At 40.7% G+C, this 24,113-nt stretch overlaps 1 protein-coding gene across 1 annotated transcript in view; it reads left to right on the forward strand.

Moving 5' to 3' along the window:
- Nucleotides 1–1,092: 1,092 nt before the first annotated feature.
- Nucleotides 1,093–24,113, forward strand: part of FOCAD (focadhesin) — a 377,756-nt gene continuing 354,735 nt past the window's right edge. Inside the window, exon 1 of the mRNA XM_077774673.1 lies at nt 1,093–1,110. The gene's annotated coding sequence lies outside the window, so the exon portion shown is untranslated. The remainder of the gene's footprint in view (nt 1,111–24,113) is intronic.

The following is a 24,113-nucleotide window of genomic DNA, read 5'->3' on the forward strand; positions in this document are numbered from 1 at the left end:
CGTAGCGGCCGCCGAGGCTGCTCGCCGCGTCCCCGGACTGTGCCCGCGGCTCCCGGCGGCGGCGGCGGCGGCTGAAATATGGCTGAGTTATTATTCGCCTCCTTCCACCGTGTGAGGGGGTGTGTGTGTGTGTGTGTGTGTGTGTGAGTGCGNTAATTCATGAAGAGGCTGCTATGAATGAGAGCGCGCCCAGGAGCGGAGGGTAGATGGCGGACATTCTCTGCCTTTTTCCCCCCGCGTTCGCTTGCCCGCTCGCTCGCTTATTAAACTCAGCCCCAAAAGCAAAAGCAGCAGCAGCAGCAGCAGCAGCAGCTCCAGGGCCAGAGGATGAGATTCCGGAGCATGCGCCGTGGCGCCTTACACCGGGGCTCCGAGCCTCACGGGGCGGAGGGAGGGCGCGAGGGCGGGGCGGAGCGCGCGGGGAGGCCGAGCGAGCAAGCCAGGGGGAGCTCGAAAGAGCCAATCACCGGCCACCTCCCGAAACCCGGCGGCCCGCACCGCCACACTGGAACGCCCGGCTTAAAGTAACAGGTTCCTACTGGGGACGGTGGGGGAGGGAGGTGGAGCAAAGGGCGGGGAGGGGGCGCTGGGGTGGGGAGAGCGGCCAGCTGGGGAGCCATCCCAGCCCCTGTGTAAACTCCTCCCGCCCTACAATAAAAAACGGATTAAAACTGCTGGAATGTAGCCACTGCCTAGAGCCCCCAGCAGCCGGAGAAGGGGTGTTAAATCAAGTCTTCGGCGTTAGCACGCTCGGGGGAGGGAAGGGGGCTTTCTTTTACTTCCCACCCCGTCTTTTTGTGGTTTTGTGCTGAGGAGTCAAGAACTCACGCCCAAACAAATTTATTTAAGGAAAGAGCGAGAGAAGTGCCTCTCTACAAACAAACATCAAAAAGCAGTCGCTGAGGCTGTTATAACCGGCCACAATCCCCTGGCCCCTTCCCCATCCACACTCACAGGCTCCCGTCCACCACTCCCACTCCCCGCCCTTCTGCCACCGCCACCGAAAATTCAAAAATGAAATGAACAAAAATACTATTTCCTTCCAAGGGAACTCCTCCCGCTTCGGCAATCCCCGGCAGGGAGGCGTCGCACAGCGGTGCCCAGGTGAAGGTAAGACACCTGGGCGTACCGGGCGCAGACCCTCAGGGAACCAGGCTTGCAGTTGTTTTCTTCGGGAGGTTTCCCCTCCGGACAACCTGGTGGGTTGCATCAGAACGTGGAGGATTGTCCTCCGAGGACACGCGGGGCAACTGGGAGTCTTAAAATAGCAGATAAAGTTAATACTGGCTGTAATGTGCATAAATTGGATTATAATCTTTAGGCGTATTGGTGACAGCCTGCGTAATCCAACTCTGGGTATTAATCCGGTTAGGCTCCCGGGTGACAACCAGGCGCAAGAGTGTTCCCAGAGTCGCGCTCCTGCAAACGTCCCCACTCGGGATGGATTGGGTCTCCGTGGCCGGGGATACAGCGGCGCAGCCACGCGTGGGGCGGAGGAGGCGGGGGGTGGGGGGACTGACTAGCTTCCTTCAACAGTGCGGACGACCTTCACAAAGGAAACGGATAAGATCTAGCCGATTGACTTGAAAGTGAAAGATGGGTGTAACTCCGGTTCGTTGAAGATCTTCCTAGCCCTCATTCCTTTTTTGCTGTCTTCGTCTTCTTTCTTTCCTCCCCCAAGTTCCCTGATCTCCCAACCTCTTTCTGAATCTTTCTTTTCTCTTCTCCCTGCCTTTCCTCTTTATGTGGCTCTTCTCCTCTTTCTGGCTCAACGTTCTGGCTTTTTTCTTCTTTTCTTTCTTTAAACCACGAAAGCAAGTTGTCTCAGATCTTGAAATAAAGAGAAGGAATAGGGAAGGAAGTTACCTGGGGCATCTGGAGTCCTGGTTGCTAGTTTTCAGTCCTCTCACCTTCTGACAGGAAGAGAACCCGAATCAGATCGGAGCGCTTTGGGCCAAACTTAATTTCCAATCCAAACTTCCAACTCCAGTGGGTTGAACTACTAAAACTGATGCTCTGATCTCTCCCCAGTTTCACCCCTAGGAAACTTTGGCTTGAGATCCCCAATTCCTGCCACCCTTCTTTTGGATTTAGCATAGAGTGGAGAGAACGACTGAGGGGGGAAACATTTTAATCCGAATCCAAGGGCTTAGATTTCTCAACAGACCCACATGTACATAGATGCATATCATCTTGTGTATGTGTAGGAGTGTGTTGTGTATGTGTGTCAGGATTAAGTTTACCTAGACAGAGACAGCTGTGTGTTAGGATTTAGGTGAAGGGTGGAACTACTTGCTATGCATTATTAAATTTTTGATGAAATAATTAAATTAGAAATCCTTCAGAATTATCAGACTGGTAACTGATGTTTATTTGGATGTGCCATTAGTAAAAAGCCATTTCGTGTGAGGCAGCAACCATTAAGCAGTGAGTGTAGCTCAACACACAGGTGAAAAACAACGATCCAATTGTAAGTTGAAGTTGGACTTAGAGGTTGGCTAATTACTTCCGGTGCCAGCGGACTTTCTTGTGATTCTCTCTGTAACTTGTCTTCGCGCTGAGGGGCTGATCTGTCTTTCTTGAATTATGTGTTTGTTGACTTAAGATGTATTCCAGGAGTCACCAATAAGCCATAGAGTCAAGAAGGTCTTTTCCCATTATCCCTCCTTTCCCAAAGACCGAATGTAGGGAAAGTTTCATTCTCTAGACACTGAAAATATAGATTTGGTCAGTAGATGGCGCATGGAGCCCTTCCACCAACGTCCTTACGTGACCTCTTTACAACAAAAAGACCAGGAGGAGAAAAAGAAAGAAACGAAAACCCAACCCCGAGCACTCTAGATTCAACTTTTGGCCAAAGGAATTTATGCCAGTCTTTCAATGTACTGTTAAAAGCTGTTCTAACAAGATGGATATCAGTTAAAATCAATCAAAACAGAAATAACATCAGATTAATCTTGTCTAGCATATCTGGAGACCTTTGCACTTGCATGAGGTACAAATGTGAGAAGCCTTTTGAATACTTGACAGTGCAATTATAGAAAATATTTTGCAAATAAATTTTAAGACAAACATCTTCTGTACTAAATATTCCCCTCAAAATTTTTTTCATGGAAATGCTTAGGATAAAACCATCTACTTATCCAAATAGCAGCTATCTTTATCAAAATTCATACTGTAATACATAGTACAACATGAAACATTGTGGGGTTAATTTTGAGGAGCAGAAAAGAAAAGCAATTGACATCTTCATTTCAAATATGCTTGAGGGGCACCTGGGTGGCTCAGTCAAGTGAGCTTTAGACTCTTGATTTCTGCTCAGGTCGTGATCTTACCAGTGGTGGGATCCAGCCCCAAGTGGGGCTCTGTGCTGACAGTATGGAGCCTACTTGGGATTCTCTTTCTCCCTCTCTCTCTCTGTCCCTCCCCTGCTTGCACTCTGAGCTCTCTCTCTCTCAAAACAAATATTCAAATAAAATGCTTGATGAAAAATTAAAAAAGACAGTGTCTGGGATAGCTTTTAATTCCTGATCATTACCACCACCATCACCACAACCTTTGAACCATCATTTTGGCTCCAGCACTTTTATTTATAATAGCTTTGTTGAGTGAGGAGGTTGAGGCCAGTTTGGATGTTTCTGGCACAATATAAAGAGGTCCTTTAAAATTTTTTTTGTTAATGTTTATTTTTGAGAGACAGAGACATACACAGTATGAGTGGGTGAGGGGCAGAGAGAGAGGGAGACACGGAATCCAAAAGCAAGCTCCGGGCTTTGAGCTGTCAGCACAGAGCCCAACATGGGTCTCGAACCTGTGAACCACAAGATCATGATCTCAGGATCTCAGCCAAAGTCAGCTGCTTAACGGATAGCCACTCAGGCACGCGAAGAGGTCCTTTAAAGAGTAATTAGAGAGTTTAGGAACAGTTGTTGCTTTTTTTTTTTAATTTTTTTTTTTTTGAGACAGAGACAGAGCATGAGTGGGGGAGGAGCAGAGAGAGAGGGAGACACAGAATCTGAAACAGGCTCCAGGCTCTGAGCTGTCACCACAGAACCCGATGTGGGGCTCAAACCCCCCAACCGTGAGATCATGACCGGAGCCGAAGTCAGACGCTTAACCGACTGAGCCACCCAGGCGTCCCCAGTTGTTGCTTCTTAATAGGATTTTATCTATTTATTTCTTGAAATAGATTATTTATGCATAAGCTCAAATAATCAAATCAATAAAAAGTAACCATTGTTCATCCTTTGCTATACAGATTTGGGGGCAAAAGGAAGAAGATCCATGGGGGGGAAAAACATAAATGCGACAGACACTAACCAGATATCTGATAAATATTAGATTCAGAATAATTAAGGATTTTCTTATAACAGTGCACTTTTTCTGTGTACTTTATTTGTGTGTTCATTTGCCAAAACCATATTTTTGCTCATGCCATGTGCCAGGCGCAGAGTTAGGCTGTAAAAATGTAAGAAAGACAGGCTTCCTATAGTAACTGAGTTTATTACCCAGGGGAGAAGTTTCACCAAAACCCTTTTTTTAAAAATTTCTTAATACTTAAATCTGGGATAGAGATATGTGTCACCCATAAGCAAGCAGCATACAACTTGGACATGAACTTCCGAAGGACAAGAAAAATAATAGCACAAGATTAGAAGCCCGGAGGCATTGCCCTCAATTCCACCCGTTAATACTTAAATAAGGTGGGAGGGGCAGTGATATCTTTTTGCAACAGCAGCCAAGTCCTAATTTCCTTTTCCTTGATCTTATTTTCTATGTTCACCTTATTGCAGCTCTTTGAAGACAAGATTCACAATGAAAGAAAGCTTGCTAAGCCTTTTCAAGATCATGAGCGTATTTTCTCAGTGGAGACAGTATCCCTGTTTCTTATGGAAATTTTTGGTTCAAAATGTTACATTTTTAACATTATATTTAATTCATGATTCTAGAATAGTATATTGGGAACCCCAGAATAGTATGAATCACTACGGCTTTGAAAAAACAATTGCTCTGATATCCATTTAAACACCTAGTCTAGGTCTATTTCCAGTGATAAGAAATACACAAAGCTTTTTTAACCACCAGAGTCTCTTCATGTGTAAATTATTCCCTGAGAGTAATTTAAGCAATGCACTTATACATTCAGAAGACAAGAGTGCCTCCACAGTAATAATTTATTAATTTAGTAGGCTGTATTCCTAATTCAAAAAATAGCACCTCAAGGTCTGAAAATTTATCAAGGATGTTATTATGTAAGACCAACAATATAAAACAAGATAAATATTGGAGGTCAGTTGATATAGGATGATTGAAAATGTCTTCCTAATACATACCAGAACCCCAGTGGAATATTTATAGGTAAAATACATATTAAATTGAAAGTACTTTCTGTAAAACAATCTAAAAAGTAGATTATTTTAGTATATCTTTATGTATCCCTGGCATCTCTTCAAAGGCTACCGCATAACTTCCTAACTCTCTTTATATAATGATTTGACCTCCTTGATTTCAGTGGAAAGTCTGTTTTTGTATATGATTTCACTTCTCCCATTCACGTATTATGAATGGAGAGTTAAAATAATCACTTTGTCCTAAAATCATAAACTATACTTTGTCTTATCCGATAAAAAAAAGGGAAAATAACATATCAAGTTTATGAACTGACAGGCCAAACTTCAATTAAAACTGCAAAAGAAACTTAGGAAGAAGAAATTATTCTCTTCCGTGTATTAAATGGTCTGACAGTGGTTTGAAAATAGTACTAAGCCTCTAAGAAGTGAGTGATTTACCACCTTCTGGTAGGATCAAGTATCCCAGTTGGGTTAAACTATTTACAGTCAGCTCTGAATAATCCATGATTATATTATCCACTTTGTAGCTAATCTACAATGACACAATATATGTGTAGGGGTTTTTATGTTAGAGTCAGATTTTTTTTTAACTGTACAAAATGCACGTAACTGCATCTAATTGCCAGTTTGCATTCATAGCTTTTCTCACAGGAAAGCAGATATACTAGTCCATTCTATCTCTTTTAGACCCCACTTTCTCGCTGTTATTAAATAATTTGTCATCCCAGGGATAGAATGCTTTGCAAAAAAAACTATTGATCTAGGAAGGAATACAAATCGATAGGAAAAAAGGAATATTCATTTTTTAATAAAGAATATTCATTTCCCAATGTGCTAAATCAAAAGAACTCCTAGAGGCTATTGTTAATTATAGTTCTATTATGGATTCTCTGTGAAACCAGGTAAGGAAAAGTTAGTAAAACACTGTCTTCTCAGATGTAGTGGTAGCAATTTAGGGGAAACTTCAAATTGTAGCAGGGAATTAGAAATTACTTATGGGGGCACCTAAGGCGCTCAGTAAGTTGAACATCCAACTCTTGATTTTGGCTCCAGTCATCATCCCAGGGTGGTAGGATCAAGCCCCACGTCGGGCTCTGTCCTGAGCATGAAGTCTGCTTAAGATTCTCTCACTCCCTCTACCCCTCTCCCCCACTCGAAATAAATAAATAAATAAGTAAATAAATAAATAAATAATTTTTTTAAAAAATTAAAAGGGCTCCTGGGTGGCTCAATCTGTTAAGCATCTGACTCTTGACTTTGACTCAGGTCATGATCTTGCAGTTTGTGGGATCAAGCTCCACATTGGACTCTGTGCTGATAGCGTGGAGCCTGCTTGGGGTTCTCTCTGCCCCTCCCCCACTAATGCTTGTGCTCTCTCTGTCTCTCAAACATTTAAAAAATAATAAATAAACAATAAAAATAAATTTTAAAACTCATTTAAGAGTTGCAAATAAAATCTACTTATTTCTATACTATCAGAACTTCAATATACATTATTTTAGTCTTTTGCCTTATGTTTCATGGCCTTAACATTTTCATTTTATTATTAATTCAATGCATTCTATTAACTTTTATTGGCTGTCTAGTGAAGGTCAGCCACTGTTCTTGGTCCAGGATGCAGGTAGGGATGCCTCTAACACTTTCATTTATGTCAAGTATTTATTTCATTATTGCCTTAGAGTTGATAAGTTGTTACAACAAATAAAGATGTTATTAAGCATATAACAATGAACTCTTGTTATTTACTTGGATCTCTGTTTAAGAAAAAAAAGATTTAAAAGGGAAAAGATTTAGTCATAACATGGACAATAATTCTTACTTAAAAATAAGATTGAAATTTTTTCCTATGGTCACAAACAAGTACTAAAATTACTTCCAAATCAAAATTTCATTTTCAAGGGCTCCAAATGGTCAAATTCAGGACACTTTGAGCCTCAAAAGGAATCTAGGAGTTCACAATGATACTTTTAAAAAAATGAGCAAGTAAAAATAAAAACAAAAGCTTCTCCATACAGAAAAATATTAGCTAGTTAATATATGTAAAAGGAATGTTAGAATTAGAAAAAATTATCATTTTGTAGACACCAATGCCATGATAGACTTAGCCAAGGCTTATCAATATATGCTGAAGGTTTGAAGTGAAAATTTTTGGAAAATACATTATTCATGGTGATACAATGCCTCGTTGTATTATTCCAGATACATATTCCAGATACAGATAACATATTAATTACAAAGGGAGGAAAGGATCTTTACAGTGAAGAAATCTGTAGAACCATTTAACCGAGTGGCCAAAATTAACATCACCAGTTAAAAGAACTGACATCGTGTGCCTCTCAATGTGGTATGATTAAAAGCATGTAACATCTAACATCAACAGATGTATTTGTTTTAAGATTTTATTTTTAAGTAATCTCTACACCCAACATGAGGCTCAAATTCATGACCGCAAGATAGTCTCATGCTCTTCCAAATAAGCCAGCCAGGACCCCCTCATGGATGTATTATTTCTGTTCAAAGTATTTGCATCCGTGAGGAAGAAACCAGACACCTCAAGATCATGTGGGACGTTTTACAAGATAACTGGCCTGGTTTTTTGTTTGCTTGTTGGTTTTTAAGTAATCTCCAATGTGAGGTTTCAACTCAGGACCCCAGGATCAAGAGTTGTGTGCTCTACGGGTTGAGCCAGCTAGGTGCCTCAAATAATTCACTGATTAGTTTACATCAGCTTACAGATATTTTTTTTTTTAAAGTAAGCTTTAGGCCCAACGTGGGGCTTGAATTCTGCACCCTCAGATCAAGAGTTACGTGCTCTTTTAAATGAGCCAGACAAGCACCCCATTGGCCTGGATTCTTGAAAAAATCAATATCCTAAGAGACCCCTCACCACCACTAAATGTAAGAAAACGTTATAAAGACAACTAAAAAGGGGTGCCTGGGTGGCTCAGTCGGTTAAGTGTGGGACTCTTTGTTTAGGCTCAGGTCAAGATCTCACAGATCCTGAGATCCGGAGTGCCCCATTGGGTTCCTCCTTGTTGGTGGATTCTCTTTCTTGCTACCCCTCCCCCACTCTCCCCCTCAAAAATAAATATTTTTTAAAAATACATAAAGACAACTAGAGAAATATGCCAACCAACTACAATGCTTAATAGTTAACTATATTCTATTTTTAAGTAATCTCTGCATCTAACATGGGGTCCATACTTACAACCCTGAGATCAAGAGTTGCGTGCTCTACCGACTGAGCCAGCCAGGCACCTCTGAATTCTAGATCCAAAAACAAACATAAACAAAACACAGCCTAAGGAAATTCCTGGAACAACTGGGGGAATCTGAATATGTATTGTATATTGATGGTACTATAATATCAAAGTTAAATTCAGTGGATGTGCTAATAAATTGAGGTGATAATTGTACTGCCTTTTCTGTAGGTTTTTTCCCAAAATATAAATTTTAGGGGAGAAATGATCTTCAAGATTCAGAACTAATTTCTGATGTCATAGTTCATATGTTTCTTCAGTAGTATTTCTTTTAAATGGGAAGAGATGTTATAATCTAAAGGGTTTTATTTAAAAGAAAAGATAGAGGATTAGATTCTTTGTTTGGCCATTTGACGCTTTATATTTTCCCCTTTCTGCTCACCGCTATATTTGCTTCTGAATTATAATAGCTTGCTGGCTTTTGCTCGACTGGCATGTTTGAGGTCAGCATCTTTGGTGATCTCGGCTTTCCACGGGCAATGAAGGACTCCAAAAGGGAACGAGACACAGGACATGAGTTTGGCATGCTCTGCTGAATTAGTGACAATATTTTCATGTGAATGTTCTTTCAAAAGTAGATGCTGTGTGTGAAAGGTTTCCCTCATGAGATTACAGCAATTTAAAGGTCATTCAATTCTACAGACCGCTTAATTGTGCCCCATTAAGCATTTCTCAAAAAGAAGTGTGTGTGTGTGCGTGTGTGTGTGCATGTGTTTTACTAGCATTCAAGGACCGCCAATATCAGCATTGTCTAACTTAGAAAGATTTTTTTTCATGGCTTTTATCACTGACCCTGCGTATAATGCACTGACTTTCCTTTTTTATTGCTCAAGGGCAGCTGGATGAGTAGCCTTGGCTCATTTAGGACCCATCAATGCTTTTGTTCTCAGTTAATGTTTTTTTTAAAAGGTCACCTACATCTGACGCCTGTCAGGTTAGCACTTCTCAGAATCAGGAATAGGACCTTTTCCTGATCAAGTACAGCCAACGCAAAACCTGAAGATTGGCTCACAGTTTTGAATAATAGAATAACAGATTGTTCTTCAGGCTCTCATTTTAGGGCCAGAATCTTTATGGGGATTTAAAAATTTTATTTATTTGGGGCGCCTGGGTGGCTTAGTCGGTTAAGCGTCCGACTTTCGCTTAGGTCATGATCTCGCAGTTCGTGGGTTCGAGCCCCGCGTCGGGCTCTGTGCTGACTGCCAGCTCAGAGCCTGGAGCCTGTTTCAGNCTAAAAATAAATAAAACATTAAAAAAATTTTAAAAAATAAAAAAATAAAAATTAAAAAAAATAAAAATTTTATTTATTTATGTTTTTTGCCAACATGTACCAGAGAGAGGAATGTGAACTGGAACAAGGTAGAGGGCTCTGGGTTTCCTTTCCAAACTTGAAATAGGATGCACAAAGGTACCAGTCATTCCTTAAAATGTTGGTCAGGGATAGAGAAGGTCAATGAATAAAACAAGTGGAGAAAAAAAATCAGACCCAAATAAAGAACAAATCAAATCAATTCAAAACACTTTAAGGACAAATACATGGAAATTATAAATGTACTATCTATACTGTGGAAAAACTCTTTTGATAAAAAGCCAAAGCTTGGGGTAGTTCAGTGACTCAGTCGGTTAAGAGTTCAACTCTTGATTTCGGCTCAGGTCATGATCTCACTGTTTGTTGGTTGAGCCCAGAGTCAGGCGCTGCTCTGAAAGCATGGAGCCTATTTGGGACTCTCTCCCTGTCCCTCCCCCACTTGCACTCACTTCCTCTCACTTGCTCTCTCTTTCAAAATAGTAAATAAATAAACATTTAGGGGCACCTGAGTGGCTCAGTCAGTTAAGCATCCAACTTTGGCTCAGGTCATGATCTCTCTGTTCGTGAGTTTGAGCCCCACGTCAGATTCTGTGCTGACAGCTTAGAGCCTGGAGCCTGCTTCAGATTCTGTGTCTCCCTCTCTCTGCCCTTCCCCTGTCCGTGCTCTGTCTCTCAAAAATAAATAAATGTTTAAAAAATATATATTAAAATAAAAACAAACATTTTTTAAAAGGCTAAGCTTTTAGAGGCAGGTTTTGATATTTATTCACTAACTCCAGTGTGATAGCCATAATTGTACATAATACAATCCATGTAGTTTCTTAAATCTTTTTTTTAAGTTTATTTATTTTGAGAGAGAGAGAGAGAGCAAGAACGAGCTGGGGAGGGGCAAAGAGAGAGAGAGAAGGAGAGAGAGAGAATCCCAAGCAGGCTCCTTGCTGTCAGCCCAGAGCCCGACTCGGGGCTGGAAACCACAAACCATGAGATCATGACCTGAGCTGAGATCAAGAGCTAGATGCTTAACCAACTGAACCACCCAGGTGCCCTCATCCATGTACTTTCTGAATTAATGAGTTGTTGCACTGTAGTTCTTACCCAAAATGTGGTTACTCTATAAACAAAAGACCCCCAAAGTGTCTTTTGGAGATGTCAGACCTCTTAACCTTTCCTTCAGTCAAGACTTTGAATTCTCTTACACAAACCTATATTTAAAACTGTATACTGGTGGGGCACCTGGGTGGCTCAGTTGGCTGAGCTTCTGGCTTTGGCTCAGGTCATGATCTCACAGTTTGTGTTCAGCCCCCACGTTCAAGCTCTACGGTGACATTTCAGAGCATGGAGCCTGCCTCAGATTCTGTGTCTCCCTCTCTCTCTCTCTCTGCCCCTCCCCCACTTGTGTTCTGTCTCTCTTTCAAAAATAAATAAACACTAAAAAATGAAACAAACCCTGTGTAGCAGTCAACCTTCTTTTTTTTTTTTTTAATGTTTTATTTATTTTTGAGAGAGCAATAGAGACAGCATGAGCAGGGGAGGGTCAGAGAGAGAGGGAGTCACAGACTGAAACAGGCTCCAGGCTCTGAGCTGGCTGTCAGCACAGAGCCCAATGCGGGGCTCGAACCCACAAACCATGATATCATGACCTGAGCTGAAGTCGGACACCCAACCGACTGAGCCACCCACGTGCCCCTAGCAGTCAACATTCGGGTCAGAGAGCTAATGGCAATGGTCTGACTGTAAGCCAAAACCTAAGTTGAGCCTTAAGATGGTGATCATTTGCAAATGGCAGGAAAAAGATGTAAAGAGAGTTTCCAGGTCACAACATAAAATAACCCAAACAATTTTGTCTTCCTTGATTCACCAATGTGGTACAGATTTTTTAGCGAGACACTCAAGGCTTTGATTTTTGTTATGTTTCTTTTGGGGAAGAATAGGAAGAAGTCATGATTCCTCTAATCCTAATTAAAATTGGCAATTACCATAGTAGTGTATGAAACCACTTCTGCTCCTACATTCACTCATCTGGAAAACTATTAATGGAAACACATTTAAAGAATATGAAATATAAAATAACCAGTTTCCCTAACATTATAGATTTATTTGGCAAATATTTATTCTACACCTTTTATATGTTAAAGCAGAGAATTACATTTTACAACTTGAGACAGAATTCAATGGAAAGAGAAATTGGCTGGAGTGACATTGGTTAAAGGAGAGAGAAATAAATATAAGAAAAAGAAAAGGCACAGAAAGAAATGCTTGGAATTATGTAGAGAAGTAAGAAAATCTACTAAAAGATAATGTTGAAACCTTTCGTTTTTAAGTTCCTCGAGATGATCTATTTCCTGGAATATACCTATTTGCTAAATAACAAGAAACAATATGAATAACATGGGCATGGTTAGAATTTCATGACAACTTGGAAATGGAGAAAGAAGAGCATTTAAAAAAATTTTTTTTAATGTTTGTTTTTGAGAGACAAAGAGAGACAGAGCAAGAGCAGGGGAGGGGCAGAGAGAAAGGGAGACATGGAATCTGAAGCAGGCTCTAAGCTCTGAGCTGGCAGCACAGAGCCCGACACATGAGCACAGAGCTGGAACTCATGGAGTGCAAGATCATGACCTGAGCTGAAGTTGGACACTTAACCAAGCGAGCCACCCAGGCGCCCCGAGGAACAGGGCATTTATCGTTGCACAGAATTCTGCTCTTGGGAACAAATACCATCAGGGTTAAGGTGCACCCACTTAATTCTTCCAGTTGGGGTATGAACATTCCTGGGTCCTAGTTTTATTATAGCAGCTATCTTTAACTTCATCTCTTCCTCCTAGTATAGCATTTGATCATATTGGTCATTTTGAAAAGCTGCTTTGTGTTCCATGGGCAAACACCTTGAAAAATTAAGTCTGAAAGTAATTGCTGAGGCTTCATTATTTAATTTTACATGTTTTAAAGTCAAGAGTTCATTGAACTCATATGAAAAAAATGTATATATATATATAAAATGTGCTACAAAACAGTATTAAAGCAATCTTAACAGACTTTTTTTTCCTTTTAAAAGTGTTGACCTAAATGTAAATTGGCTAAAGTACACCTTAATGTCAAAGATAAAATGATTTAACTTTTGGGTATAAAAGCAAGCCCACTTGGCAAAACTGGGGAGCATAAGAAATACTGAGCCAAGCACATTGCTCAAAAAGGAAATTCTTTGACATCGAGAAGTTGTCTCCAACTGGCAGAGTTCAGAAACAGCAGACTTTCCTGAAATAACAAATTTGAGATATTTTATTCTATTGTAGCCATAGAAAAAATAATCTTTCATTAAACTAATAGTATAAGGTATGTTTAAATTAGGAATAGGAGTCCCTAGGTAGCTCAGCCGGTTTAGTGTTCAACTCTTGATCTCAGCTCAGGTATTGATCCCACGGTCGTGAGTTCAAGCCCTGTGCCCAGGCATGAAGCTTACTAAATAAACAAACAAACAAACATACAAATAAATAAGATCCAAAAGTAACTGTTAAACCAAACATGAAAGTAGTATTTTTAAAAAAATTTTAATGTTTTTTTTGAGAGAGTGACAGAGCATTAGCGGGGAGCCAGGGAGTAAAAGGGAGACACGGAATCTGAACCAGGCTCCAGGCTCTGAGCTGTCAGCACAGAGCCCCACATGAGGTTCACACTCACAAACTGTGAGATCATGACCTGAGCCAAAGTTGGACGCTTAACCAGTCGAGCTACCCAGGTGCCCTAAAAGTTGTATTTTTAAAAACCCCACATCAGTTCACATCGGTGTTTTTTCTTTCAGTGAATACATGTAGTTTTCTATTTTTCTTTTTCTTTCTTTCTTTCTTTCTTTCTTTCTTTTTCTTTTTCTTTTTTTTTTTTTTTTTTTTGTNTTTTTTTTTTTTTTTTTTTTTTTTTTTTTTTTTTTTTTTTTTTTTTTTTCTTTTTTTTTTTTTTTTTTTTTTTTTTTTGAGGCAGGGGGAGAGTGTGTACATGCAGAAGCAGTGGAGAGGGGCAGGAGAGAGAGAGAGAATCTCAAGCAGGCTCCATGCTCAGATAAAGGGTTCTATCCCACAACCCTGGGATCATGACCTGAACTGAAATCAAGAGACCAAAGCTCACCCAGCTGAGCCACCCAAGTGCCTCCTTGTAGTTTCCTAAGTGCTCATTCTCCCCAAAACAATCACAGTAAAACTAAAATAAAAGTCTGGCTTTGTTGAATAAGTGGCAGTTTTCATCCACCAATTACTAAAAAGCCATTTTCAGGGAAGAATATATTTTCACAAAGAATAAGATCACACAAAAAAACCAAAAGAATTCTGTAAGAAATGGGAGAAAAAAGAATTCATAATTGGAAATTCTGGTTTTTAGATTTTAAGTTATCTCTACACCCATTGTAGGGCTTGAACTCACAACCCCAAAATCAAGAATCATACCCTCTACCGACCGAGCCAGCCACGTTCCTCTGTAATTGGACATTTTTAAATAAAAATTTGAACTCCCTGCTTCTTCTTTAAAACAACAAAAAAGGCAGAAGGTCTGGCCACCCAGTGCTCACAGACTAAATGGCAACTAGGCTGATGCTGGATCCAGACTATTCCATCAGACTGGGTCATCTTTGTCCTATGGTTCTGCTCAGTCCTTTTCACTAATGTACTCAGCCAGTCTAGCCCTTGAAACCTTTCTCTGAGTATTGAAGATAATCATATCCCTAGGGTACCATTGTTGATATAGAACAGATACAGGTAACCTATGGTAGAAAAACTATGACCAGCAGGCCAAATCAGGCTTTAAAAAGCCCTTTGAGCTAAAACAAAACTTGTACATTTTATTATTTTTTTAAGTTTGTTTCTTTATTTTGAAAGAGACAGAGACAGCATGAGCAAGGGAGGGACAGAGACAGAGAGAGAGAGAGAAAGAGAGAGAGAGAGAGAATCCCAAGCAGTCTCCACTCGGTCAGCCCTGAGCCCAACACGAGGCTTAAACCCACGAAACTATGAGATCATGACCTGAACTGAAATCAAGAGTCAGAAGCCAAGCTGACTGAGCCACCCAGGTGTCCCAAAATGTGTACGTTTTAAAATAGCTAAGTCAAAAGGATATTTCATGACATGCAAAATTTATTTGAAATTCAAATTTTGGTGCCTATAAATAAAGTTTTATTGGAACACAGCAAAGCTCATTAGTTTTGCTTCTGTCCTGTAAGGGCAGGATGCAGTAGCTGTGACGGAGACCATATGGCTCACAAAGCCTCAAATAGTTTCCATCTGGCCCTCTACAGAAAAAGTTTCCCAACCCCTGATGTGGAATAGTACTGTCCAACAGAAAGGTAATGTGAGTCACATATGTAATTTTAAATGTTCTGGTAGCCACATTTTTTTAAAAGGAAAAAGGGGACAATGGTAAGGAATTTTCATACCATAGTTCATGTCATCCAATATACCCAAACTATTACCGTTTTTCACTATGCAATTAATATAAAAATTATTAATGAGATATTTAGCATTCTTTTTCCATACTAAGTCTTTGGAATTCTGTGTGTATATGCTTGCGGTATATCTCACTCTGGAGCGGCCACACTCAGTGCTCAGTGGCCTCAATGGTGCTAGGAAATTGTAAGGGACAGCAGAGGTTTAGAACAGAAGAATATTTTTACAATATATTTACACTTTAGGAAAACGGGTCACTTTATATAATAATGAGCTCAGGTGTGCAGGAAGGGGAGACTACGAACAGATACCTCCAGGTTTGAAAGAATAGTGGAGGGGCGCCTGGGTGGCTCAGTCAGCTAAGCGTCTGCCTCTTGGTTTCGGCTCAGGTCATGATCTCATGGTTCATGGGTTCAAGTCCCACGTTGGGCTCAGCCGCTCTGTGCTGACAGTGTGGAGCCTGGTTGGGATTCTCTCTCCCCCTCTCTCTGCACCTCTCTCTCTCTCTCTCTCAAAATAGATAAACTTGAAAGAAAGAAAGAAAGAAAGAAAGAAAGAAAGAAAGAAAGAAAGAAAGAAAGAAAGAAAGAAAGGGTAGTGGGGAGAAGGAAATGTGGAGTAGGGTTCCAAGTAGGAAAGGTGCTGGGCTGCCTCACTGCAGAGAGCAGTTTTGGGGAGAAGAAAAGGAGGATTTTAAGTGTGGGAGGATCAATGCATCCTCTTCATAAGGCACAAAAATAAAACCCCTAAAGATCATGTTATTCTTTTTTAAATGCATTTATTTGAGAGAGTGAAAGAGTGGGGGAGTGGGGGAGGGGCGGAGAGACTCCCAAGCAGGCTCTGCACTGTCAGCGCAGAGCCCGATACAGGGCTTGATCTCACAAACCATGAGATCATGACCCGAGCCAAAATCAAGAGTTAGACACCTAACCCACTGAGCCACCCAGGTGCCCCAAGATCTGGTTATTCTTAAATATTGAAGTTTGCATGCACTCTTTGCCGAGAGTACTGCTCTAGATTTGAACTCCAAGGGTTAAAGCTTCAAACCTTTTAACCAGTATCTTTAAAATTTTTTTTCAATGTTAATTTATTTTTGAGAGACAGAGGCACAGCATGCAAGGGGGAGGGGCAGAGAGAGAGGGAGACACAGAATCCGAAGCAGACTCCAGGCTCTGAGCTGGCAGCACACAGCCTGATATGGGGCTTAAACTAATGGACCACGAGATCATGACCTGAGCCAAAGTCGGATGTTTAACAGACTGAGCCATCCAGGCACACCTAAACCAGTATTTTAAAGGAGGGGAGTTTTTAGTCAAAAGGCTGTAGGTAGGGGGGAAAATCTGCGTTCCAACCCTCTTTTCATTTCCAAAGAATATGGGAATGAACACTTCTTGTGCCTTTAGTGAAGGAGGAGTGGCATGTCTCATGGGCAGGGATCTGACACTCCCTGGCCCATCATTTGGGGTGGAAGGGTACAGATGTCAACAGCCAGTGGCCCAAGTCCCCTTCTCCCTCCAGGGTGTCAGTTACAGCCTCCGCTCTCCTCAACCCACCCCTTGCTCATCCTCTCTCATGTGCTAATAGGCATACAATTCTAGTACAATACACTAATTATTATAATGGAGCTTGGGGGGGTAGCTTTTTTAAAAAATTGAAATTTAAAGGGCACCTGGGTGGCTCAGTCACTTAAGCCTCCGACTTTGGCTCAGGTCATGATCTCATGGTTGGTGAGTTTGAGCCCCACATCAGGCTCACTGCTGTCAGTGCAGAGACCACTTTGGATCCTCTGTCTCCCTCTCTCTCTGCCCCTGTGCTGCTCACACTCTCCCTCTCTCTCTCAAAAACAAATACACATTTAAAAATTTTAATTGCTGTTTAATTGGCATATACCATTATATTATTATAATCGAGATTTTATTCAAAGTAGTGTAAGAGCAGGGGTGTCTGGGTGGCTCAGAGGGTTACGTGTCTGACTTCAGCTCAGGTCATAATCTTGTGGTCCGTGAGTTCGAGCCCCACGTCAGGCTCTGTGCTGACGGCTCAGAGCCTGGAGGCTGTTTCAGATTCTGTGTCTCCCTCTCTCTCTGCCCCCTGCCACTCATGCTCTGTCTGTCTGTCTGTCTCTCTCAAAAATAAATAAACATTAAAAAATAAAGAAAAGAGTTTTTATAAAAGTAGCATTAAGAGCAGAAAAGACAGAGGGTCAGGGGTTTGGAGGACATTCTTTACAATGGAAGGACCTCCCTTACTACTCACATCACTTCATACCATTTTGCCATTCAGCATTACTACAGTAGTGTTGTTTATTGATTACATATGGCCAAATGTGAGCTAGCTGTCCACACAGAGCCTGACGCAGGGCTCAAACCCACAACCTGTGAGATCATGACCTGAGCTGAAGTCAGACACAGCCGACTGAGCCACGCAGACACCCCATCTTTTTTCAGAGATCTTTCTTTCCACATAATAATTACCTAGCCATTTATTCATGCATAGATTTCTAAGGGGGGAGGTGGTATTTTGTTTTGTTTTCTATTTTATTTTAAAAAACAAGCTTCCTGTCCATTTCAAAGCTCAACATGGGATATGAACTTACAACCCTGAGATCAAACCCGAGCAGATCAAGAGTCCAATGGTTGGAGCACAGGATGTCTCTGTCAGTTAAGCGTCTTGATTTTTTCTTTCAGCTCAATTCATGATCTCATGGTTCATGATCTCATGGGATTGTGGGATTGAGTTCCACGCTTAGGATACTCTCTCTCCCTGCCCCTCCCTCACCCATGCACACACACACACGCACACACACACACTCTCTCTCTCTTTCAAATAAACATTTAATAACAAATAAAACTGATATTTTCTATGTAGCTTTATTGGGTATAATAATCATTCATTGAGAAATATTTCTTAAATGCGTTTTTCCCTCCTACCATGAGGAATTAATTATTGACAAGATAGACAAATCTGGCCGCTGCCTTCATGGAGATTATGGCCGACTAGTGGCAAAGCAAAAATTACAATGTGATATGTATAAGGAACGTGACGGAAGCTCACTTTGCCACGTCTTTCCTGCTAAGAGAACCCCGCTTCAGTCAGGGGCAGGCAATATCCCCAATTGTAGGAGATTATATTTTCCTCAAGTGGTCACCCCAATACTTTGATCCTACATGCTCTTCTAAAACCTTGCTACCTCTACATCAAGAAGGAAAATCTACTGCTCTCCCCTTTCACGAGGTCCCGTCTTTGCGTTTGCCACAGAGAAGAGTACTACAGCACAAGGAATCTATGACTTCTAGGCGGAGGTCATAACAGGCAGTATGGTTTGCACTGGGTGTCTCTTGGGACCCCCACCCTTGGGACTCAGCTACCATGGTGTGGGAAGCCAAGCAGCCACATGAAAGGGTCAAGTGTAGGTGTGCTAACCACAGTTCCAACCGTGTGAGTCCTCTTGGCCGGCAGCCAGCATCAACTGCTGCTACACGGATGTCAAATGCAGTGCAGATAGGTTGTTTCTGTTAAGCTTTGTCCAAATGGCATATCTGGGGGGGAAACTCCCCAAAAAAACACATGTTTTTATTTTAAGCCACTAAGTTTTGAGCTGGTTCGTTAAAAAGCAATAGGTACCCAAAACACCAACTTTAAAAAGCACATTTCCCACAGGTGCCAGGGTGGCGCAGTCAGTTAAGTGGCTGACTCTGGATTTCAGCTCAGGTCATGATCTCATGGTTCATGATTTTGAGCCCCGGATCGGCTCCGTGCTGGCAGTGCAGAGCCTGCTTGAGATTCTCTCTCCCCTTCTCTCTGCCTCTCCCCAGCTTGCTCTCTCTCTCTCTCTTCCTCTCTCTCTCTCAAAGAAAATAAATAAGCTTTAAAAAAAAGTACATTTCCCAGCATTCCATGCAGATTAAAGCAACCATGTGACATAACTCTTTCCATTAAGATGTAAACCACTGGATGAGGTTTCTGAGAAAGTCACAGAAGATGCATGACTTCAGGACCTGGATCTTCTGTTCTTCCTTCTGCCTGTAATTCAGAGTGATGGCTGGAGCTCCAGCAGCCATTTTGTAAGGAGGAGAATGAATGCTACAGCCTAAGGATGCCAGAAGAGAAAACTAGGAAAGGTGTTCAACATTTTTAGGCAATGCAAATTAAAACGACCCATTCCCCCCCCTTTTTTGCTTCTGTTCTACTTAGTCTAATAAACATTGCTTTGTCTTTGTTAAGAATCTCACCCAGAATTCTCATCCATGAAGGGTTTTGTCAATCTAACATTGGATTTAGGTAGACATTATGAGAGGTGCCAATATTGGATCCATTTTAATTTCTAACTATCTAAGCGTGGACTAAAAACCAATTATCATGACTCAAAGCAATCAGTACTCTTACCAAAAATTATATGGTATCTTAATCTAGCAGAAAGACGTGATATCCATTTCTGCTCTCAGAAACTGAGGGGAGGGGTAAGGGAAGAATTCAATGGACGTGTGCTGAGATAGTTCACAGATTCGGAAGGAAACAGGGCTGTTCCTTCAGGAACTGGAAGCAAGGGCTCAAAGCCACTCCTCTCTTTTCCTCTCTCCTCTTTCGCCCTGGCTGGCAGCTTTATGCTTTCATACATATGCATATTTTTGAAGGCAAGAGATACATTTTGTGCTTTTTTTTTTGGTGGGAAAAGTTGTACTTTTTATTGGATGTGTAGCTTAATTTCAAAGAAATTTTGCAAATTAAAGGTTTAAGTTGAGGAGCTTCTGTATATGCAGGAAAATTAACAGGGTTCCCCCACTTTATATTTTGAAATAATTTCAAACTATCAGAAAAGTTACAGGTATATAGAAGTCACAAAGTCACCAGTGAGTTTTTAAACATTTTGCCTCATTTGCTTTATCATTTATTTTCTCTTTCTAATATACATGCTGTTTTTCTGGAATATTTGAAAATAGTTTGCATACGCCTTTAACTCTTAATACTTCACTTGTAGTTTTCTAAATAGTTTATTGTCAAGTTGGTTTCCATATAACACCCAGTGCTCATCCCCACAAATGCCCTCCTCCATGCCCATCACCCCCCTTCCCTTCCCCCCCAGGCCCATCAGTCCTCAGTTTGTTCTTGGCATTCAAGAGTCTCTCATGGTTTGCCTCCCTCCCTCTCCCCAACTATTATCCCCTTTCTTCTCCCCCATGGTCCTTCGTTAAGTTCCTCCTAATCCTCCTATATGTGCAAACGTATGGTATCTGTCCTTCTCTGCCTGACTTATTTCGCTCAGCATAACACACTCAAGTTCCATCCATGCTGCTACACATGGCCAGATTTCATTCTTTCTCATTGCCATGTAGTATTCCATCATATAGATAAACCACATCTTCTTGATCCATTCCTCAGTTGATGGACACTTAGGCTCTTTCCACGTTTTGGCTATTGTTGAGAGTGCTGCTATGAACATTGGGGTACATACATTTTGTGCTTTTAAGAATCATAGAAGGCTGGGTTACTAGAAAGAGAATTTGGGATAAAGAATATGGACCTTTTATAAACTTCTTGGTGTATCTTGCCAATTATTTCCAAAAATAGATAGAGAGTATAACCTTGGTTTGAGAGCATAATTCGTTCCAGAAACATTCTTGTAATTCAAAGCACTCGTATATCAAAGTGAATTTCCCCATAAAAAAATAATGGAACCTCAGGTGATCCATTCCACAACCCCAAAACATTCATATACAAATTATCACAATACTGTAATATAATACAAAATAATATAGAAAATACAAAATTAATTAAGGAAAAATAAACAGATTAACCTGCACTTACCTTCATGGCTGGTGTTACAGAGACAAGAGAGAAGAGGGCTATTGTGCAGGACGTTCACTAACGGAATCTCTGCTATCTATTGGCTCAATGGAATCTCTTTCTGCATGAGGCCCATCCTACACATTCACACAGATGTTGATTGCAGTACAGTATTTTTTTTAATAGTTTTTGTTTGTTTGTTTTATTTATTTCTAGGAGAGAGAGACAGCGTGAACAGGGGAGGGTCAGAGAGAGAGGGAGTCACAGACTGAAACAGGCTCCAGGCTCCGAGCTGGCAGTCAGCACAGAGCCCGATGCGGGGCTCGAACCGACGAACCGCGAGATCATGACCTAAGCGAAAGTCGGACGCTTAACCGACTAAGCCACCCAGGCGCCCCGAGTGCAGTACAGTATTAATAAATGCTTGTCATCTACTGTATTTAATGTAATTGGCAATAAGGCAGCAGAGGAAAGAGTCTTTATCTTCAGGCAGCATGACCTAGACCTTCCAACATTCTGAAAAATCACTGATGTCTGCCAAATACCACAGCCTGAGACTGGGCATCCGAGCATGGGAGATGATCACTCACATCTCTCAATGAGAAAGAGAGAGAGACACACACAGAGAGAAGAACCATTGGCTCAATTGTGATCATGTGAGATTCGGTGTCAAGTACTACTCATATTTGGAGACAGTACTCATTTATCAAGTTAAAATTAATTAGAAATGTTTGCTCATCTTGTGGAAAACTCAGAATAAGTTACTTGCAATCTAAGGTTTTACTGTACCAATTTGGACTCAACAGGAGCATATAATTGGGCTTATTTTTCTTTAATTAATTTATTTATTTCGAGAGAGATTGTGTGAGCAGGAGAGGGCCAGAGAGAGAGAGAGATGAGAGAATCCCAAGCAGGCTCCATGTTGTCAGTGCAGAGCTCAACATGGGGTTCCACCTCATAAGAGGAGATCATGACCTGAACCGAAATCAAGAGTTGGGGGTTTAACTAACTAAGCCACCCAGGTGCCCCTGGGCTTTTTTTTTTTTAAGATTTAAAAAAAGTTTTTAAGTAATCTCTTAGTGAACCCAACATGGAGTTCTAACTCACAACCCCAAGATCAAGAGTTGCATGCTCTAAAAAAAAAAAAAAAGAGTTGCATGCTCTACTGGCTGAGCCAGCCAGATGCCCCTGATTGAGCTTATTTTTAAAACAACTTCATCAGTCTCAAACTTTATAAATTTTAGAGTCTTCATTTTTTAATAGAAAACAGTCATATGTCATTGGTGTCTTATTTTGTAACTATCAATGGCAAATTTTCACTTTATATTTCCCCTTCTGAGACTCATCTATACATTGTCATTGCACCTTTTCCCATTGAAGTTTCAGTGTTTTCATTATTGATTTTAACTACTACTTACTTTTTGCTAGATACTTTTCCTTTGTAATTTACTTTTCAATTTTTGATGGTTTCTTTTCAATTTCTCAGGTCGTTGGGTCTTTGATTTTTGATTCTTTTGTTTACCAATTGATTTTATGTGTAGGCCATTTTCCCCTCGGTTCAAGAACAAGTAAATAGTCCCCTAACTATTCTTTTAGCTTTTTACCCAGCAGTTTAGCAAACATGAATTATATTTCAGGCACAGGTTTTAATATTTGTTTGTTTTTAACATTTCTCACATGTAACATCTGGAATTTTTTTAAGTATTTGTGGTAAGGTGACAATTTAGCTTATCACGGCCAGCCAATGTATTGAATAACTTTTCTTTTACGTATTACAGTGTGATGCCAACTTTATTATTTACATGACTTTTATAAGTCATAGCATCTATTTACGGCAATTTTTTCTGTTCCAAACATATGCTTATAAAAGTTTATACAAGTAGCCCTCTGCTTCATGAGTTGTTTTAATATCTTTTGATATGTTGTGGTACAAATCCTTGGATTAAGAATCTTCTAGTTACAACTAACAAATTTATTAGAGTTATTTTAAGCAAAAGGGAGAATATCGATGGACCAATCAACTGCGCTCCAAGGAAAGGAATACTTTGAGCAGGACAGACAGTTACAGAGGCACCTTTATTAAATCCTTTGAGGTGGGGAGGGCACTGAGTAGGAACTCCTTGTTCTCCTCATCAATTTTCTTTTTAAAACATTTCTTGGGGCGCCTGGGTGCCTTAGTCAGTTAAGGGTCCAGCTTCGGCTCAGGTCATGATCTCACAGTTTGAGCCCCATGTAGGGCTCTGTGCTGACAGCTCAGAGCCTGGAGCCTGCTTCAGATTCTGTGTCTCCCTCTCTGTCTGCCCTCCCCAGCTCACACTCTATGTCCTTTTCTCTCTCAAAAATAAACATTAAAAAAATTACAAAAAAAATTTCTTGGCTCTTTCCTATTTTTTCTAGCTAATCAACTTTAGAATCACCATTTCAAGCTCCAAAAGATATTCCTATCTGGATTTTGATTGGCGTTGCATTAAACCTATAAATTAATTTGAAAAGAACTGACATCTTTATAATAGTCATTGTTACCTAGGAACATGGTTGGACTTCCCATTTATTCAAGTCTTCTTTTATGTTCTTCAGTAAAATTTTGTAGTTTTATTTATATCGTTCCTCTCCATTTCTTATTACGGTTATTCTGAGGTGTTTTATATCACTCATTTTTAAACCAATTACAATCTGACTTCTACCTATTAATCTTAATTCTTTGTTACTAAGAGAAAAGAGGGAAGCAGTAGAAATCATTGGAAGGACATTGAAGAAACCTATAGAATTAAGAGAAGAGAATTAAGTTTCAGGAAAAGGAGACAGGGCTGATATCAGGGGTGACAGCATCCATGGGCTGAAACATCGTGGCGTCTTTCATAGACTCTCTCTCTCTCTGGTGCTTGTCTCTCATCTGGACATACTTCTGTATTTTGACCTCACTCTCATGTTTCCATTATCCAAAAAAAGAGGATGTTTTGCCCACAAGTTCCAGATAGTAAGA

The sequence above is a fragment of the Crocuta crocuta genome, unplaced genomic scaffold (assembly GCF_008692635.1).
Source record: "Crocuta crocuta isolate KB4526 unplaced genomic scaffold, BGI_CrCroc_1.0 scaffold425, whole genome shotgun sequence".
Classification (NCBI taxonomy): domain Eukaryota; kingdom Metazoa; phylum Chordata; class Mammalia; order Carnivora; family Hyaenidae; genus Crocuta; species Crocuta crocuta.